Raw genomic sequence first — 15,177 nt, 5'->3', positions numbered from 1 at the left:
TGGAGAACAGAGATATATCAACCAATAAGGATAATATAATGCAATAAGTGCAATTTGAAAGGCAAATCACAAAACGCTGTGGGCACTCAGAGTGGGGAAGAATTAATTCAGCCTGAAAGATTTCTGTTGATCCTGTTGTGCTGCTCCACAGAAGAGATGATATTTGAGTTTGACAGGCATCTGGGACTGGAGGCTATTCCACTCAGAAAGAACAGCAAAGGTATCAGGTATCATACATAGAGCAAAGTGTGTTAAAAGAATAGCAGGGAATTCAACGAGGCTCTAAATATTTATGCAAGAGCCTCAGAAATGCATTTTGAAGAGTTCTTGGCTTATGAAAATTCCAAAATCATTCTGTTCAAAAAAGTCTTGCTCATTTCAAATCTTGCTCAAGTCAAAAATCCTTTAGAATACATTTCTACTCCGCTGGTATCAGCATTAGCAGCCTCACCAATGACATGCTCATTTGAACAATTGTCACAAGCTGTATGTGTTGACTACCTGTGAAGAACCACAGACTTTCATAACTTTGGCTGTATTTTGCCTGTATGTCTTTGGAGAAATGTCTGGACTTTGCCAGACTATTTGCCAGACTATTTGCTTCTATTCATATTAGTTATGAATAGAATTCAATAAAAAGGTAACTAATGCAAATAGCACTGACTAAATATGGACTAATGTAATGACAATCTTTACAGTTCCATAAGCAAAAAGTCTTCCTCTTATGGTATGTGCTGTTTGTTGCACATTCTTTCCTCAGACTATTTATCGCTCTTAAAGCTTATTTTATAAGTTTTGTCATATATAAAGCAAAAACTTTCTTGTTCCTTAACATTTTTTATACCCTTTTGGAATTCTTTGGTTAAGTTCAAGTTTGCATGAGCTTGGAGGGAATCTATATCATAAGAGTTTAAATGTTTGTTTTCTTCCTTCCTCCTAACCCTGAATAGATTGGGTGTTCAGGCTGTGGGTGGGGAATGACATTTTACTCACCTAGTATTCCTGGTATCTGGCACTTAGTAAGTGTTTAATCAATGAGAAATAGATGAATGAGAATAAGTGAATGGAACTGGTGAAAGCTGCACCCATCTGAGGATCTAGATATTGGCCAGGGTGAGTCTGGTAAGAAGTAAAATTTATTTGTCTAAGAGAAGAGATTATCTGAAATATTGGGATTTTAAGGAGCCCAAAATACCCCCTTTTTACCTTTTCCTAAGTTTCCTAAATTTTGACACATAAAACAGTTGGAGATTTTTTTGAAAGTAAGTTGTATTACTGATAAGCTGTTTGGAGATCATAACTTAAATCTACAGTCAAAATAGTTTTCTGATACTTCATCCCAGTGTTGGATAGACCTCTCTCCCAGGTCATCAGCATAGCTGGGCACTGAGGGCCCTCCCACAGGGGAGTTCCCTTACCATTTGTCAGAGAGCAAATCAGATATTATTTGTTCATTCTAAAAATGTTAATCATATATTATATGCTAGGTAGTATAGATACGATATTGGATAATTCCTGTGCTAACACTATAGAACTGAAGAGGTGATTTCAATACAGCGTAATGGTGAGCTCCAGGGTACTAAAGAGGACAAGGGAGGAGCCCAAAGCCTGGACTTAGGAGGCTCCAGGAATGATTCCCATGAACTATCCAAGATGTGGCTTGAAGGAAAAATGAAGGTTCTCCAGTAGAAAGGTGAGTGTTTTAGACAAGGAATGGAGTGTTTGAGGCATAAAGAACATTTTTTAATGATTGGAGGGTAAGATACAAAGGAAAGGAGAGAATGAAAATGAGGCAGGAGAGTTTAGCAGAGGACAGATTAAGAAGGGCTTTGCAAGCAATTTTAGATACTTTCTATTGGACTGCCTCTTAAAGGGAATAGTAGTTAACCGAATGGCTTCCAGCTGGAGAATAATATATGATAGATTGGCCACTTTGTGAAATGCACTAAGAAAGATGGCAAGAGGACCATTTGGGAGACTTGAACATCAGTAGAGGCAGGGAGGTTGGAGAGAAGTAGACAGATTTGAGAAGCATATATGATGTAACATCAAGAGGAATTAATGGCAGGTGAGTTGAAAAAAGGGGAGTAAAGCCTGATGCTGGTGTTCTCTGGTTTAAGTGGAGAGATGGGGCCATAGGATATACAGAAAAATGAAACGTAGGAATGTAATCTGGGCTGGAGATAAAGATTTGAAAAACATTAACAAGATGGTAAGTTAGTTGATCCAGGTGTTGACATCGCAAAATCTAAAATGGAAGAAATACTGAAACACTGAAGTATTCCACTGAAACTTAACCCCAGATGTAAAGATATTCTGAAAAACAGATCCTTTGTAGAGTGGTTACTACAAAAGATTCAAATATTCCCCTTGGGCAATTATAAAGCAAATCTGTTTGCAAAGGTACACTTATTACCTAATATGAGTTACAGTTGAGTGCCATGGATTATTTGCTAGTGGAGGGGTGTTTTCCCCTCAGTTGTAGCTAGAACAAGTACTTTCCCGTGTTCGTCTTTGCCCAATATGTGATCTGGAATAGCTCAATACAATTAGCAACTTCAGTTCAGAACGTTGCCAGAACTGAAGCAGCAAAGTGTGACAACTCCTACAAATGCAAAAAGATGCATTGCTAAGTATCCTCAGGGTGACTTGACTCTGTATGATTTGCTCCCCCACTGATCATGTGCTCAAGCAGAATTTTACCCTTCTATCTTAAGATAATACAGATGACCAATAATCAAGATGTAACTGAATTAGAGGATTCTACTACTTGAAGAAAACTTAGAATCCACCAAAGCCAAGAATCATATATCTTGGAAAAGTCTTTAAGGTTATTTGGGGCAACATTTTCAATTATGAGTCAAGATCCATCAGTGGGTTGTGAAATCACTTTTATAGGTTACAACTTGCTTGTTTTAAAAACTGAAATAGAGTAAAATAGACTAGAAGAGAAAATATCAAAGCACATCATGCATAGAACAAGTAAATATTGTTTTGTAGAACAGCAAGAGTGGACAGGAATAAGGAAAGGCATTTTGGTGACAACAACAACCTGAGTAAATGTGGAAAACTAAGAAAAAATAAGGAATGTCTGGGGAATATCAAATAGTACATGATGGTTGTTGTTGCGTATAGATGCAGATGATTTGTGGGAGATAAAACTGGACCATTACTGGAGCCTATGTTCAGTGGATCATGAAAAACAACTAAGGAGTTAGTATGTCGTTCAGCAAGCAGTAGAGAACCATGGAAGGTTTCTGAACAGGAAATTAACATGATAGAAAATTTAATCTTAGAGCTGTGTGGAGGGTCATCTTGTAAAGAGATTGGGTAGCATTTGTAGCAATAATTCAGACACAGGGAACGCAAAATCTGCCTGTGCTAAATTTCTTCCTGACTCTGGGTTTTGCACATGCTGTTCCCTCTGCCTACCTGGATGCTCTCCACCACAACTTGTACCACCTTATGCTAGTTATTTACTTCTAGTCTTTCACATATCAGTGAAATTTCTTCTCTAGGGGAAACTTCCTGACCTTTAAGACTAGGTTAAATTCCTCTGATTGTATATATCACATTTATGATAAGATAACTAATATGCTATTATTTAGTGTCTGTGTCATCTGTTAGAATGCAAGGTCCATAATGAAGGGAATTTGTCTTGATCAGAGCAGTATCCTCAGCAGTTAGAGTGGTGCCTTGTACACTGTTGATTACTAATAACTTTTGTTGAATAAATGAAGGAGTGGTGACAGTTACTACAGAAAGAAAACTAAATGCAGGGGATATTGGAAAGGAAAACCCAGCAAGACTCAAGGGTTTATGACATATTGGAGAAGAAACAGGGAAAAGCCAAAGATTGTCATTCCTCCTTTCAACAAATATTTGTTCCACATACAATACTTTCTGTGTCAGGTAGTATGCTGCTGGACCCTGGGAAAACGGAAGTGAATAAGACATAATTTCCTAACATCAAGATGCTCATAGTTAAAAATCAAAGAAAATTTTTATATAACACTGTTGAAAGCACTTGATATACATTAACCTGACAACAACTTTATAAGCCAGGAACTATTATTATCCCTATTTTGTAGATGAGGAAACTAAGACAACAAGAGATTAAAAAACTTGCCTGAGTTCACTCTGATAAGTGTCAGAGCTGGGACTGAGTTCCATTTTCTTAATTACTCTGCTATACTGCTGCTCCGCTGTGGAGCAAGGGACACAGACAGATAAGCAGATCATCGCAAAATGACATAAGAATAAATATATATAAATAGTCCAGAAGTAGCTCAGAGAAGAAATTGATTATTTATCTGAAAGGGAGGGTCAAGGAAGACTCACTGGGGGGAAGTGACATGAAACTGAGTTCTGAGGGATGAATTGGAGTTTGCCATGTGGGAAGAGTGCTGGGGAGAGCATTCTAGGTGTCAGCAGTTTAAGGCAGGAAAGTATTAAACAATGTGATGTTTAGGGGATCTACATGAGTTTGGAATTTCTGGAGAATTCCTGGAAGAAGACGACAACACATGTGGCTAGAAGGGTTAGAAGGGGAGGTTTGTCTACTACTCTAATTTGCTGAGACCTGATTCTGCAGGTTGTAGGGAGCATGGAAGCATCGTAAGAAGGAAGGGTGCAGCGGCTTAACACAGAAGATCAGGCTTGCTTATTAGAAACACCTTAGCAGACATGAAGCAGGATGGACTGAGGGGGTGAGCTAGAAGCAGAGAGACAGATTAGGAGGCCACTGTAATCAACCAGGCAAGACATTATGAGGGACCAAGTTAAGGCAGTAATAGTGGACACAGAAAGAAAAGGATTTACAAATGCTGCAGAACTTGGAGAGGCACTGGATGTTGGGGAGAGAAAAGGAGAAAGTAAGGGTCTTTTCAAGGTTCTTGACTTATAAAATCAGGCTACTAAAGGTTGGTGGGGACAACCAACCAAGGGAGGGGAGTATTTCAGAGGTTAAAGATGGTGGGTTCTGTTTGGAGCAGGTTTCATTAGGGACAGGTTGACTTTCTGGGTGAAAAGTGATATACTCGGTAATATGGTGTCTCCGCTAAGTAAAATGTTTGAGGTTTGCAAATGGAGGCCATAGGGATGAATGAAGTCACTGAGAGGGAATAAAGCAGAGATCTGAGGGCTGAGCACAGAACCTTGGGGGACTGATCACCGCAGGAGTGGGAAGGAGAAAAGGAGCCAGAGGAAGAAAGTAAAATGTGACCTGAGAGGCAGGAAGACATTCAGCCAGCTTTGCATCACAAATCATAGAAACAATGGAGACACACCCTCTCCTGACTGCAGCATGGCAAATTCCTACTCATTCGTTAGTCAATGTTCAAGCCTTTCCTACTTTGGAAAGGCTTCCCTGACTGCCCCTTTCAATGTAAATGTTTCTTTTCCTTTGCTGCCAAATGCTACTTGTGTATAACTTGCATTTTATAGAACGTATGCCTTCACATCTCTGTCTGAACATGTCTTAACACTAAAGCACCTTGAGGGTAGAACATTATTTAATTCCATATCACATTGTCTACAGAAGATGCGCAGTAACTGTTGGTTGAATGGAACACTTTGGGAAACACTTGGTACCATTTAGACTGCCTCAGAAAGGGTCACTACAAAATCTACCTGATTCTGTTCCCACTTAATCCTTCTATAATAGGAAGTTACTTCCATTCTCCAAATTAACCCATGTTGATCTCTTGTTCCTGGAAAGCTCATCTCCTATTAATTGCCTTGTGAAGTCCTAATCTTCCTTCATAGCCCAGGCACATTTTCCAGAAGGCCTTTTTTACTGCCAGCCCAAACATCAAGCCACCATCAAAGTCCCTATACCCCAAAGTTAATTATCCCTCTTCTGTACAAACTGTCTTATGCATATTCCTGATCGCACATTTTTTTTGCACTGACCACACACTATTGTTCAGATGTGTTCATCTCTGTCTCACATCCTAAACTGTGAGCCTGAGTGAAAAATCAATGTCTTAAAGATCTATGGCTCCAGCAGCCATCAGAGAAGCCAGTACATGGCAGGTACTTGGGTGAGGAATTGGATGGTTTTTGTCATCTGGCCATCAAGTGGGCCACCGCTAGAGGGCACTGGCAGCTCGATCTGACTGGAGGTGTTGGTGGTGTTTCCACAGCCTGAGACAAAGGGTCAGGGCTGTTTGTGAAGGTACCAGGACTCAAACCTGGGCTTCTGTATTTCACCCAGGCAGGAGGACAGAGGGTCGATGCTCCTATTAGCCCTTATTTCTGCCTTGTTTTCTTTGCGCTGAATGCCTCACTAGGTTTCTACCTAGTTTCTCTAACTTGCAATGTATTCTCCTTACCTCCTCAGGTGGGTCTAAGAAACAGCTCTATTCCAGTCAGCTCTTCTTAGCACGTTATAGAAGGCCCTGCACTATTGCCCAAACTGCCCTTGTTGTTGTATGTCTGCCACTGGCTCTGGTCCTCCACCACCCTGGCAGTACCAAACTGTTTTGCTGTTCACTGAATAGACTGTTGACTCTCACACATCATATGCTATTAGCTCAGGCTGTTTCTTCATCTGTAAATACCCTTCCCCACCTCTCAGACTCCCACTTGTCAGGTAAGGATCTTTTATAATCTACTCGATGAAAAGTTTTCTTACCATCGGGTAGATTTTGCTGTTCTTTCTTCTCTATATTTGAAGACTGTACCTTTACTGGAATTTATTATACTATTCATATTTATTTGTTCTCTTTTCCCTCTCTTCCAGTTTATACTTTCTCCTCAAGGGCCGGTATCACAATTCAGAACCTACAGGCTGTTTACTGTAGGTAAACAGGCTGGAAAGATAAAGGACCTTTCATGGTCACAAGATATGCTCATGAGTCCAGGCTAGATCCTAAAGAAGCTTTCCCACCTGGGATGGCAAGAAAGAAACTTTTTTTTTAGTTTTTAAATTTTATTTATGTATTTATTTATATATGTATTTATTTTTAGGCTGCATGTGGGATCTTAATTCCCCGACCAGGGATCAAACCCATGACCCCTGCAGTGGAATCTCGGAGTCTTAATCACTGGACCACCAGGGAAGTCCCAGAAAGAAACTTTGAGACACATTATTCTCCAAATTAACAAAACTCTTCAGTGGCTCAAGATATCTATGCTTATATTGCAAATAGGCAGCATTTGTGTCACAGTCCTCTCTTCCTTGTCTGTAATAGACTTTACTGAATACCATGACAGGCAAGAGCCAGCAGGCCCTCAAGATGAATTCCATTTGCCATTTTGGGCCTGTAAGAGAAAGGTCAAACTCCTATGCAAAACATATAAGGTTCTTGTACCATGGATATACTAGGCCTCTGCACCTTTATAATTGTTTGCATCCTCTTTGTTTTCCCTTTGAGACTATGTCCCCCTTGATAATAGGGTTTACTTCCTCCTATCTCCATAGCTCCAGCATCTGACATAGTGTCTGACCCAAGCGTGCACTTATTAAATACTCAAGGAATGAATGAATGAATGAATGAATGTTTTATTCCCTTACTCAATGAATACTATCTGCCTAATTATCTATCCTTGGGGTTTGGATGGCTTAACTTTTTGCAGCTCAGTTCCCTGGAGTTGGGCACAAGGTAATGAATAAGTGGACTTTAGAAATCCCAAAGGGTGTCCATAAGGAAGTCTGTCTATAGGTCACAGAATCACAGCCCTCAAGGTTGTGTTCTGGATAATAATTTCCATCCTCAGGGAAACAGAACTGTCAGTTAGGCAGACTCCTCCTAAGAACAGTCTAGAGAAACATGAGGACTTCTAGAACAAGAACTGAAATGGGAGCTAAAGTGAAAGCCTTATTCTACAAAATAGAATCACTGGAAGAAACTCACGCTTGAGTTTCTCTTTTCCGGAGAAGGCTAATCCTCACGAGTGCAGAAACCTTGAGTCATAGCTGCCTTGTAGCCACACAGGAAGGCAAAAATACCAAGCCATACTTGGAGGTGGCTGGAGCCACAGGAAGTGGCTCAGGTGGTGGGGAGGACTAAGTGGCCTTGTTAGAAGCTGGTGAAGGCTGTGCCGTGGTTTTGAGATGGGGCTGCAGCAGGGACTCTGGTCCATCTCTGTGTCCTTGCTACCAGGTTTATAGCAAAGGCTCAAGAAATGTTTGCTGAATTGTTAAATCAGGATTTTTTCCATCATGGGCCACTGAGCAACCGACCTGAGACCAGTGATTAGTTCCAAATGATTTGGGCAAGATAGAGGGAAGCAAGAATGAGGAGACCCTAAAATCATGCTAAGATTTCTAATGAGAAATCTAATGCTAGGGGCTTCCCTGGTGGCGCAGTGGTTAACAATCTGCCTGCCAATGCAGGGACACAGGTTTGAGCCCTGGTCTGGGAGGATCCCACATGCCGCAGAGCAACTAAGCCCGTGCACCACAACTACTGAGTCTGATCTCGAGAGCCCACAAGCCACAACTACTGAGCCCACATGCCACAACTATTGAAGCCCGCGCACCTAGAGCCCGTGCTCCGCAACAAGAGAAGCCATGACAATAAGCCCGCGCACCGCAACAAAGACCCAACACAGCCAAAAATAAATAAATTAATTAATTAATTAATTACGTAAAAAAAAGAAATCTAATGCGAATGCGAACCTGCTTACCTGATAGACAGGTGGCTCACCCTGACCTGAAATTAGCTCTACTGTAGCTCTACTCTACACAGGCATTTATGCCTGTGTGGAGTCATCCATTTTTTTTTTTTTTTTTTTTTTTTTTTGATATGTGGGCCTCTCACTGTTGTGGCCTCTCCCGTTGCGAAGCACAGGCTCCGGACGCGCAGGCTCAGCGGCCATGGCTCACAGGCCCAGCCGCTCCGCGGCATGTGGGATCTTCCCGGACCAGGGCACGAACCCGTGTCCCCTGCATCGGCAGGCGGATTCTCAACCACTGCGCCACCAGGGAAGCCCGGAGTCATCCATTTTTAAGGTGCTATTTTAGCTTACCGAAAATTAAAGTATGCTCTCCCCTCCCACGTTCCATTTGAGTAGTGTATCTGTCGTATTGAGATACTTTTATCAAGTTTACCAGCCTGCTTTTTAAAGGTTTGTTACAGTTAGTCAACAGAGAATTATAAATATCTTTAGCCCAGATGTGGTTGTGTTGAAGGAAGGGAGGGGAAAAAGGAGGATAAGGGTGGCAGTTGACTTGTTAAAAGCCATCGCTGTATTAAGTACTTTGAATTGCTTCTCTATTGTTCTTCCCCATGGGTTTGAGGTTTATTAGACATGTTGATCTGAGTGGCCCCATGTTGTGGGAGATGGTTTGTGTTTTTCTTGGCCATATTCTCATATCCTTCCTGCAAGGGATAGTGGTATATCTATTGAAGAACTATAAATAATTTATTTTTATCTGGCAAACAGTGTGCATAACTGGTAATGTTTCTCTCTTTGCAATGGTTGTGTTTGTGAATGGCTGAAAGCTTTGTGTCTCACTTCTCATAGATTCATTTTTCAAACTGAATATAAGTAATGATCATTATTGAACACTATGTTCCAGGCACTGAACTTTACATCCACTTAATCCTCACTACTTATAGTACCTTATGAATTAAGTTCTACTTTTATCTCCTTTCTGCAGATGGCGAGAATAGAGACTTGGAGAAATTAAGTAAGGTGCCCAAGGATTGTTCAGTCCTAGTTCTACGTGATGTCAAAGTTTGTGCGGCAGTTATGACATTCGGACCATGAACACAGGTACATATAAAGTATCTCATTTATTTATTTTTATAAAATCAACTAAAATTGTTCTCTAAGCTTATTTTGTCAGGGTGGTAGAAAATTCAATTGCATTCACTATTGGGACTCATCGCACCATGGCATTGTGCTGAGGCCCTAGAGTTAGTGGTAGGTAGCATCACATCATGTGACAGGCAGTCATTGGCCATTTGGTCCACTGGGTACCACTGAGATTCCCGCCGCTCCAGACTCTGTGATCTGACCCTTCTGATGAGGCCACTCTCATGCTCCGTCTCACATTCAAGGTGCAGGATCTTTGGTAAAGTTTGGAACTCTGGTGCCCAGGGTGCCACTCTCCTGGCACATCAAGAGGACATTCCCACCATCATGTGCCACCTCCTTAGGGTCCTACTTTTGCTATTGGAGCAACGCATGGGTCCTGACTTTGACCCATTTCTTGGTCTGGGAGACATAGCTTCCTCTTACTCTCTCTACCCTCATCCTCCAGTTTCTTCAACTTTAATAGTTCTCACATTTACATGACACCAAGAACCATTTATCTTAAGCATCTTCTGTTTTCCACTCTGCAACAATCCCAGAGGTCTGGCTGTAGGGTAGGAAAGTATAAGAAGAATAAAGGTAAGCTAGTATTCCCATAAATTATTTTGCCAGGCATATTCTTTCTTTTGGATTTATCAGATGAGGTGGTTGAACGTGTGTGGATTCCCTGGTGAGGTATAATGAGTTTTGATGATTGCATCCTTCCCTTGCCAGTCTGTTTTATAGATCTCCCTGCTAGGAATCGTTGTATTTCTTCTAAACCTCTGGTTTATTTTTGTCTTATGGACACCATGAGTCATATAACAAATTACATTTCCCTTTCTGCAGGTCTTTCAGAGACATTTTGATCAGATATGTGTCTGTGTACTCTGACATTCCTAAGAAATATTTCTTGGCTGAATTTTTTGAAATAGAGATTTGTTTTAAAAATACTGCACATTATATGTCAGAACATTGTGTGTGTTTGGAGGGGAGCCTAATGAAAGTGGTCTCTGATTCAGTCTTTTAAAAATTTTTTAAGATTTTTTATTTTTAAGTATCTAGATTTCAAATTTTTATGTTTGAGAAATATGGTGTCACTACTAAGTAACACTTGTTTTAGACCTGATATTATAAGTACAAAAAAAAAGTATATAATGCTTTCATCTTTGTCTCTCTATAGATTTTTTTGGGGGGGGGTTATTTTTTAATTTATATTTAAAACATCTTTATTGGACTATAATTGTTTTACAGTGTTGTGTTAGTTTCTGCTGTATAACAGAGTGAATCAGCTATATGCATACGTATATCCCCATATCCCCTCCCTCTTTCGTCTCCCTCCCACCCTCCTTATCCCACCCCTCTAGGGGGACACAAAACACTTGGGTTGAGGGAAGAACAGGTTGCAGGTCTGCCCTGGAGGCAGAGAATTGCAGGCCAGCCAGATGGAAGCAGAGCACAGTATGGATCTGCACGTACTCTCTCCTCAGCCTCAGGTGGCTCCACAGACTTGAACTTGCCCACCCTTCAGAACAGGGGAGAATTAAATTCATTTCCACTTTAGTTCCAGGAGGTTGCCGTGTTCCCCGTGAGCATACAATAAATATTGACCTAATTGAATGTTGCCCTGTGGTATCTTCCTCTGTCTTTTCTCTCCCCTGGTCCTCTGGCTGCTTCCTTGGATCCTTGAAAATTAATTATATATTGATGAAATAAAAATTCGCATTCTAAGGCAAGTCAAAGAAAATTTGAACATAAAAAAATTTTCTCTGCCCTTTGGCCTCCTCTTTTCCCTCTACTGTGCATTGTGTATCTCCATCATGCATCGACCAAACCTCCCCATAGGCAGAAATACCTGCTCAACCATAAAGAGCAGTATTCTCCTAGCATCACAAGATAAATCCTGAGGAGATAACCTTCCTGCTTAATCTTGTAAGGGGCCACAATTAACCATGACCCACTCACTACTCGCGCTGTACGTGGAGACCTGGATTGTGTTAACCGTCAATAATATGTCAATTAACATATAGTCCTCTGTTTCAAAACATTGTATGACTCTGCTTTGACATCTAATGCGCGGAACAGTTCTTGGAGTTTTCTGAGAGTCTGTTCCTGGGTTACAATCTTCAACTTGGCTTCAACAAAATTTTCCATTTTTTCGATCTACTACTGATTAATGTTTTGTTGACAAAATATCTTTTCTTCAGAGCCTTGCCTTATTGTCCCTTCAGTTTTCAGCGTTAGGCCTCTCTGTGTTTCAATATCACCTCTTCTTGTTTGTTTTCTCTGTGTCTGGGTCTTATCTCACAGCTTCTCTGGGAATCTGTCCCTTTGTTTTCTTTCTCTGAGACTCTCTATTTCTCCATTCCTCCTTTCCATCTCTGTCTCTGTCTTTCACACACAACTTTTCTATATTTGAGTTTGCTCCCTTACAGCATTACCACCAAAATTCATTGCCGTTTTTCAAAAAGTTAGACACATTTAAAGATTTGTATAAGTGCTCAGAATAATTCATTTTACACTTTTTTTTCTTGGAAACCACATTTCCATTTTCCAAATATAAGCACTCGGGAAAAGTGGATTGATCTATATTAACCACAATACACTCTTAAGTCTTGTGGAATGATTGGGTCTGCTATCCTCTGGGTTTTCTGTGTGCCCTCAGCCCAGACAGGAATGCACCCCTCTGCTCCTTCTGACACAAATACAGCGACATTTCACCAGGCGACTATTAGCCTAGAGGGAATACTCACTTCTCCCTTCCCCGAGCATTTTAAACCCCATTCCGGGAATTTGGCCCCGATATTGGCACAGAAACGCTAGTTGCATAAAGTCCTTGGAGCCTGATGCTTACTCTGTGTCCTCTGTGCCCCGAGTGTTAAGGACTGAAATGGGACATTGGTTTGCTGCTGCTTTCCTGCAGCCGCTTTCTGGGGAGGATCTAATGGGTGTTGTCAGCCTCCCCTGTGGTTTGACACAAGCAACTATACTGCCTCTGGTATTAAAATTAATCTTTTAAGTATCATTTGTGCCTGGTAACGTAACAAACGAATTGTTATCTAACAGGGTTTTGGAGGATTGAACTTCAAAGTGAAGGTGGCCTCTGCCCTTACTTTTAGGAAAAGAACTGGATTTTTTTTTTTTTCTTTAAGTTCTCATTATTGAGATCCTAAATATGTCAAGCACTTTGTGCAAAATATCTCTTTTACTCTTTAGGACCACCCTGCAAGTTAATATGCTGACCCCATGTTGCAAATGAGAAAGTGAAGCTAAGAGAAGTTAAGTGACTTGACAAAGGTCATACAAAATAGCAGGGCTGAAACTTGTTACAAATGAGTATTTTCATGTTCTTGAGGACAATTTTTATGCCTAGAAAATAACTATTCAAGGTTATTTTGGTGCAAAATTAGTATTCAAGCTATTTGAAACCCTTGTTTTTCTTAAGCTTGTATGTTTATAAATTTTATGAATTCATTCATAAATCTAACAAATTTTATAATTATTTTGAAGGAAGATTTCACAACCTAATTAAATTTCTTGAATGTTTAGCCACATTTATTAAGATAATATATCTCTATTTCCTTTTTCTAAGTACATTAATCACATGACTTAACAAACTTCCCAAGAACTTAAGTAATTCTTATAAATCTAATAAATTAAATTTATAGATCTAGTGAACTTTAAATTCTCTTAAATGTTCCAAGTAAGATTTCAACCTGAAATTTCTGGTCTAAAGCAATGACTCAATTACTCATTTTAATTTGAAATTGCAAGGTTGACTTGTTCCTCTAATAGGCCTAATTTTTGTAAATAGTACAAATAATTAAGATTCAAAATAAGCACAGATTCTTAAATTCAGATATTTTACCACTGATTTTTATATTTTGGGTTTTTTTATACATAATACTAAAGTATGCCATTATTAAAAGATTAGGACACAATTCTATCATCCCCAATAATTTTGATGTTACTTCCGTAATTCTTGGGGTTGCCTTCTAGTTTGCTGAGGTTTCTTAAAAAAACAGAATTACTAACTGGACATGACTGGACCCTTATCAGCAATGTCGTTGGGACACACCGAGTCCCATTTCCTCAGTCACTGTTCTCTGTGGTAGGTGGACAGCCTTCTGAGATGAGCTCCAAGATTTCAGGCCCCTGATGTACATGACCTATATAATCCTCTCTCCTTGAGTATGGGTAGAACATGTGAATATGATGGGCTGTCACTTCTGTGATTGTTATGTTATATGGCAAAAGGAATTTCCCAGATGTAATAAATGTCCAGATACAATGAATTTGAGTTAATCAAATGGGAAAAAAATTCCTGAGTGGGCCTGACCTTTCCAAGTGAGCCTCAAAAGAGACAAGAGGGCTTCCCTGGTGGCACAGTGGTTGAGAGTCTGCCTGCCGATGCAGGGGACACGGGTTCGTGCCCCGGTCCGGGACGATTCCACATGCCGCGGAACGGCTGGGCCCGTGAGCCATGGCCGCTGAGCCTGCGCATCCGGAGCCTGTGCTCCGCAACGGGAGAGGCCACAGCAGTGAGAGGCCTGCGTACCGCAAAAAAAAAAAAAAAGAGAGACAAGAAGCAGTGAGGGTACCCTCCTGCTGTCCTTGGAAGAGGCCAAGCCTCAGTGTGCTCAAGCCTCAGATGAGATCACAGCCCTGCATGACATCGTGATTTCAGTCTGAGGAGACCCTGAGCAGAGGATCCAGCTACCATACCCAGATTCCCCCCCAGGAACGGTGAGGTAATAAATTTGTGTTGTTTTAAGTTGCTAAGTTTGCAGTGATTAAAAAACTAATACACCCTCCAACTGGAATGGTCTCACCACCTGTGTCCTTCAAGTTCAAGCTCTACATACCTGATTCTTCTGTCTAGTCACAAAGATTTGGCACCCAACCCCCTCAAAATGCTACATCACTTGATAGAATTTTGCACAGAATTTGCCAGCTGAGATACTTATACGTCTTACTACCTACAGAAACTCCATCAAGTTTCTAAGTTCCTGTAGATAGGAACTTGAGGAAGATCCCCTCTTATTTGTTATATTCTTACACAACTCTTCTAGATATTACAATGGCATTCCATTGAATTCTGTGTATCTTTCATAATTTTGTCTAACTGTTTCAACATCATTTTCCTTCTGAAAACACCAGAGCCCAAATCTATCTGATTCTAGAGTCAGACTCTTTCTATTGGTGCCTTTAACAAACAGGAAAAAGCTAAGTTTTTATGAAAAGTCTTGAGTGCTGAAATGTCCCTCTATTTTCCCTGTGACTCTGAAAGCATTCTACAATTTCTCTGGCTAGTGCTTCTGGGGTAAACTCTGGTTTCTCTGAACCAATAATAGTTATATTCTAACAACATCACTCACTCAGTACATCAGAAATATGTAATGCCCTTTCTATCAAATCATTCTTAAGTCA

At 40.5% G+C, this 15,177-nt stretch overlaps 1 protein-coding gene and 1 long non-coding RNA gene across 2 annotated transcripts in view; one reads left to right on the top strand and one right to left on the bottom strand.

Annotated features, from left to right (window-relative positions):
* The window catches only part of PTGER3 (prostaglandin E receptor 3), a 197,622-nt gene that overhangs the window by 13,779 nt on the left and 168,666 nt on the right, over window positions 1-15,177 (bottom strand). The gene's annotated exons all lie outside the window — the stretch shown is intronic.
* The window catches only part of LOC136791997 (uncharacterized), a 136,763-nt gene that overhangs the window by 37,257 nt on the left and 84,329 nt on the right, over window positions 1-15,177 (top strand). Inside the window, exon 2 of the long non-coding RNA XR_010835020.1 lies at window positions 9,611-9,726. This is a non-coding gene — a long non-coding RNA (uncharacterized lncRNA). The remainder of the gene's footprint in view (window positions 1-9,610; window positions 9,727-15,177) is intronic.

The sequence above is a fragment of the Kogia breviceps genome, chromosome 1 (assembly GCF_026419965.1).
Source record: "Kogia breviceps isolate mKogBre1 chromosome 1, mKogBre1 haplotype 1, whole genome shotgun sequence".
Classification (NCBI taxonomy): Eukaryota; Metazoa; Chordata; class Mammalia; order Artiodactyla; family Physeteridae; genus Kogia; species Kogia breviceps.
This window is presented reverse-complemented; position numbering and strand designations above follow the sequence as displayed.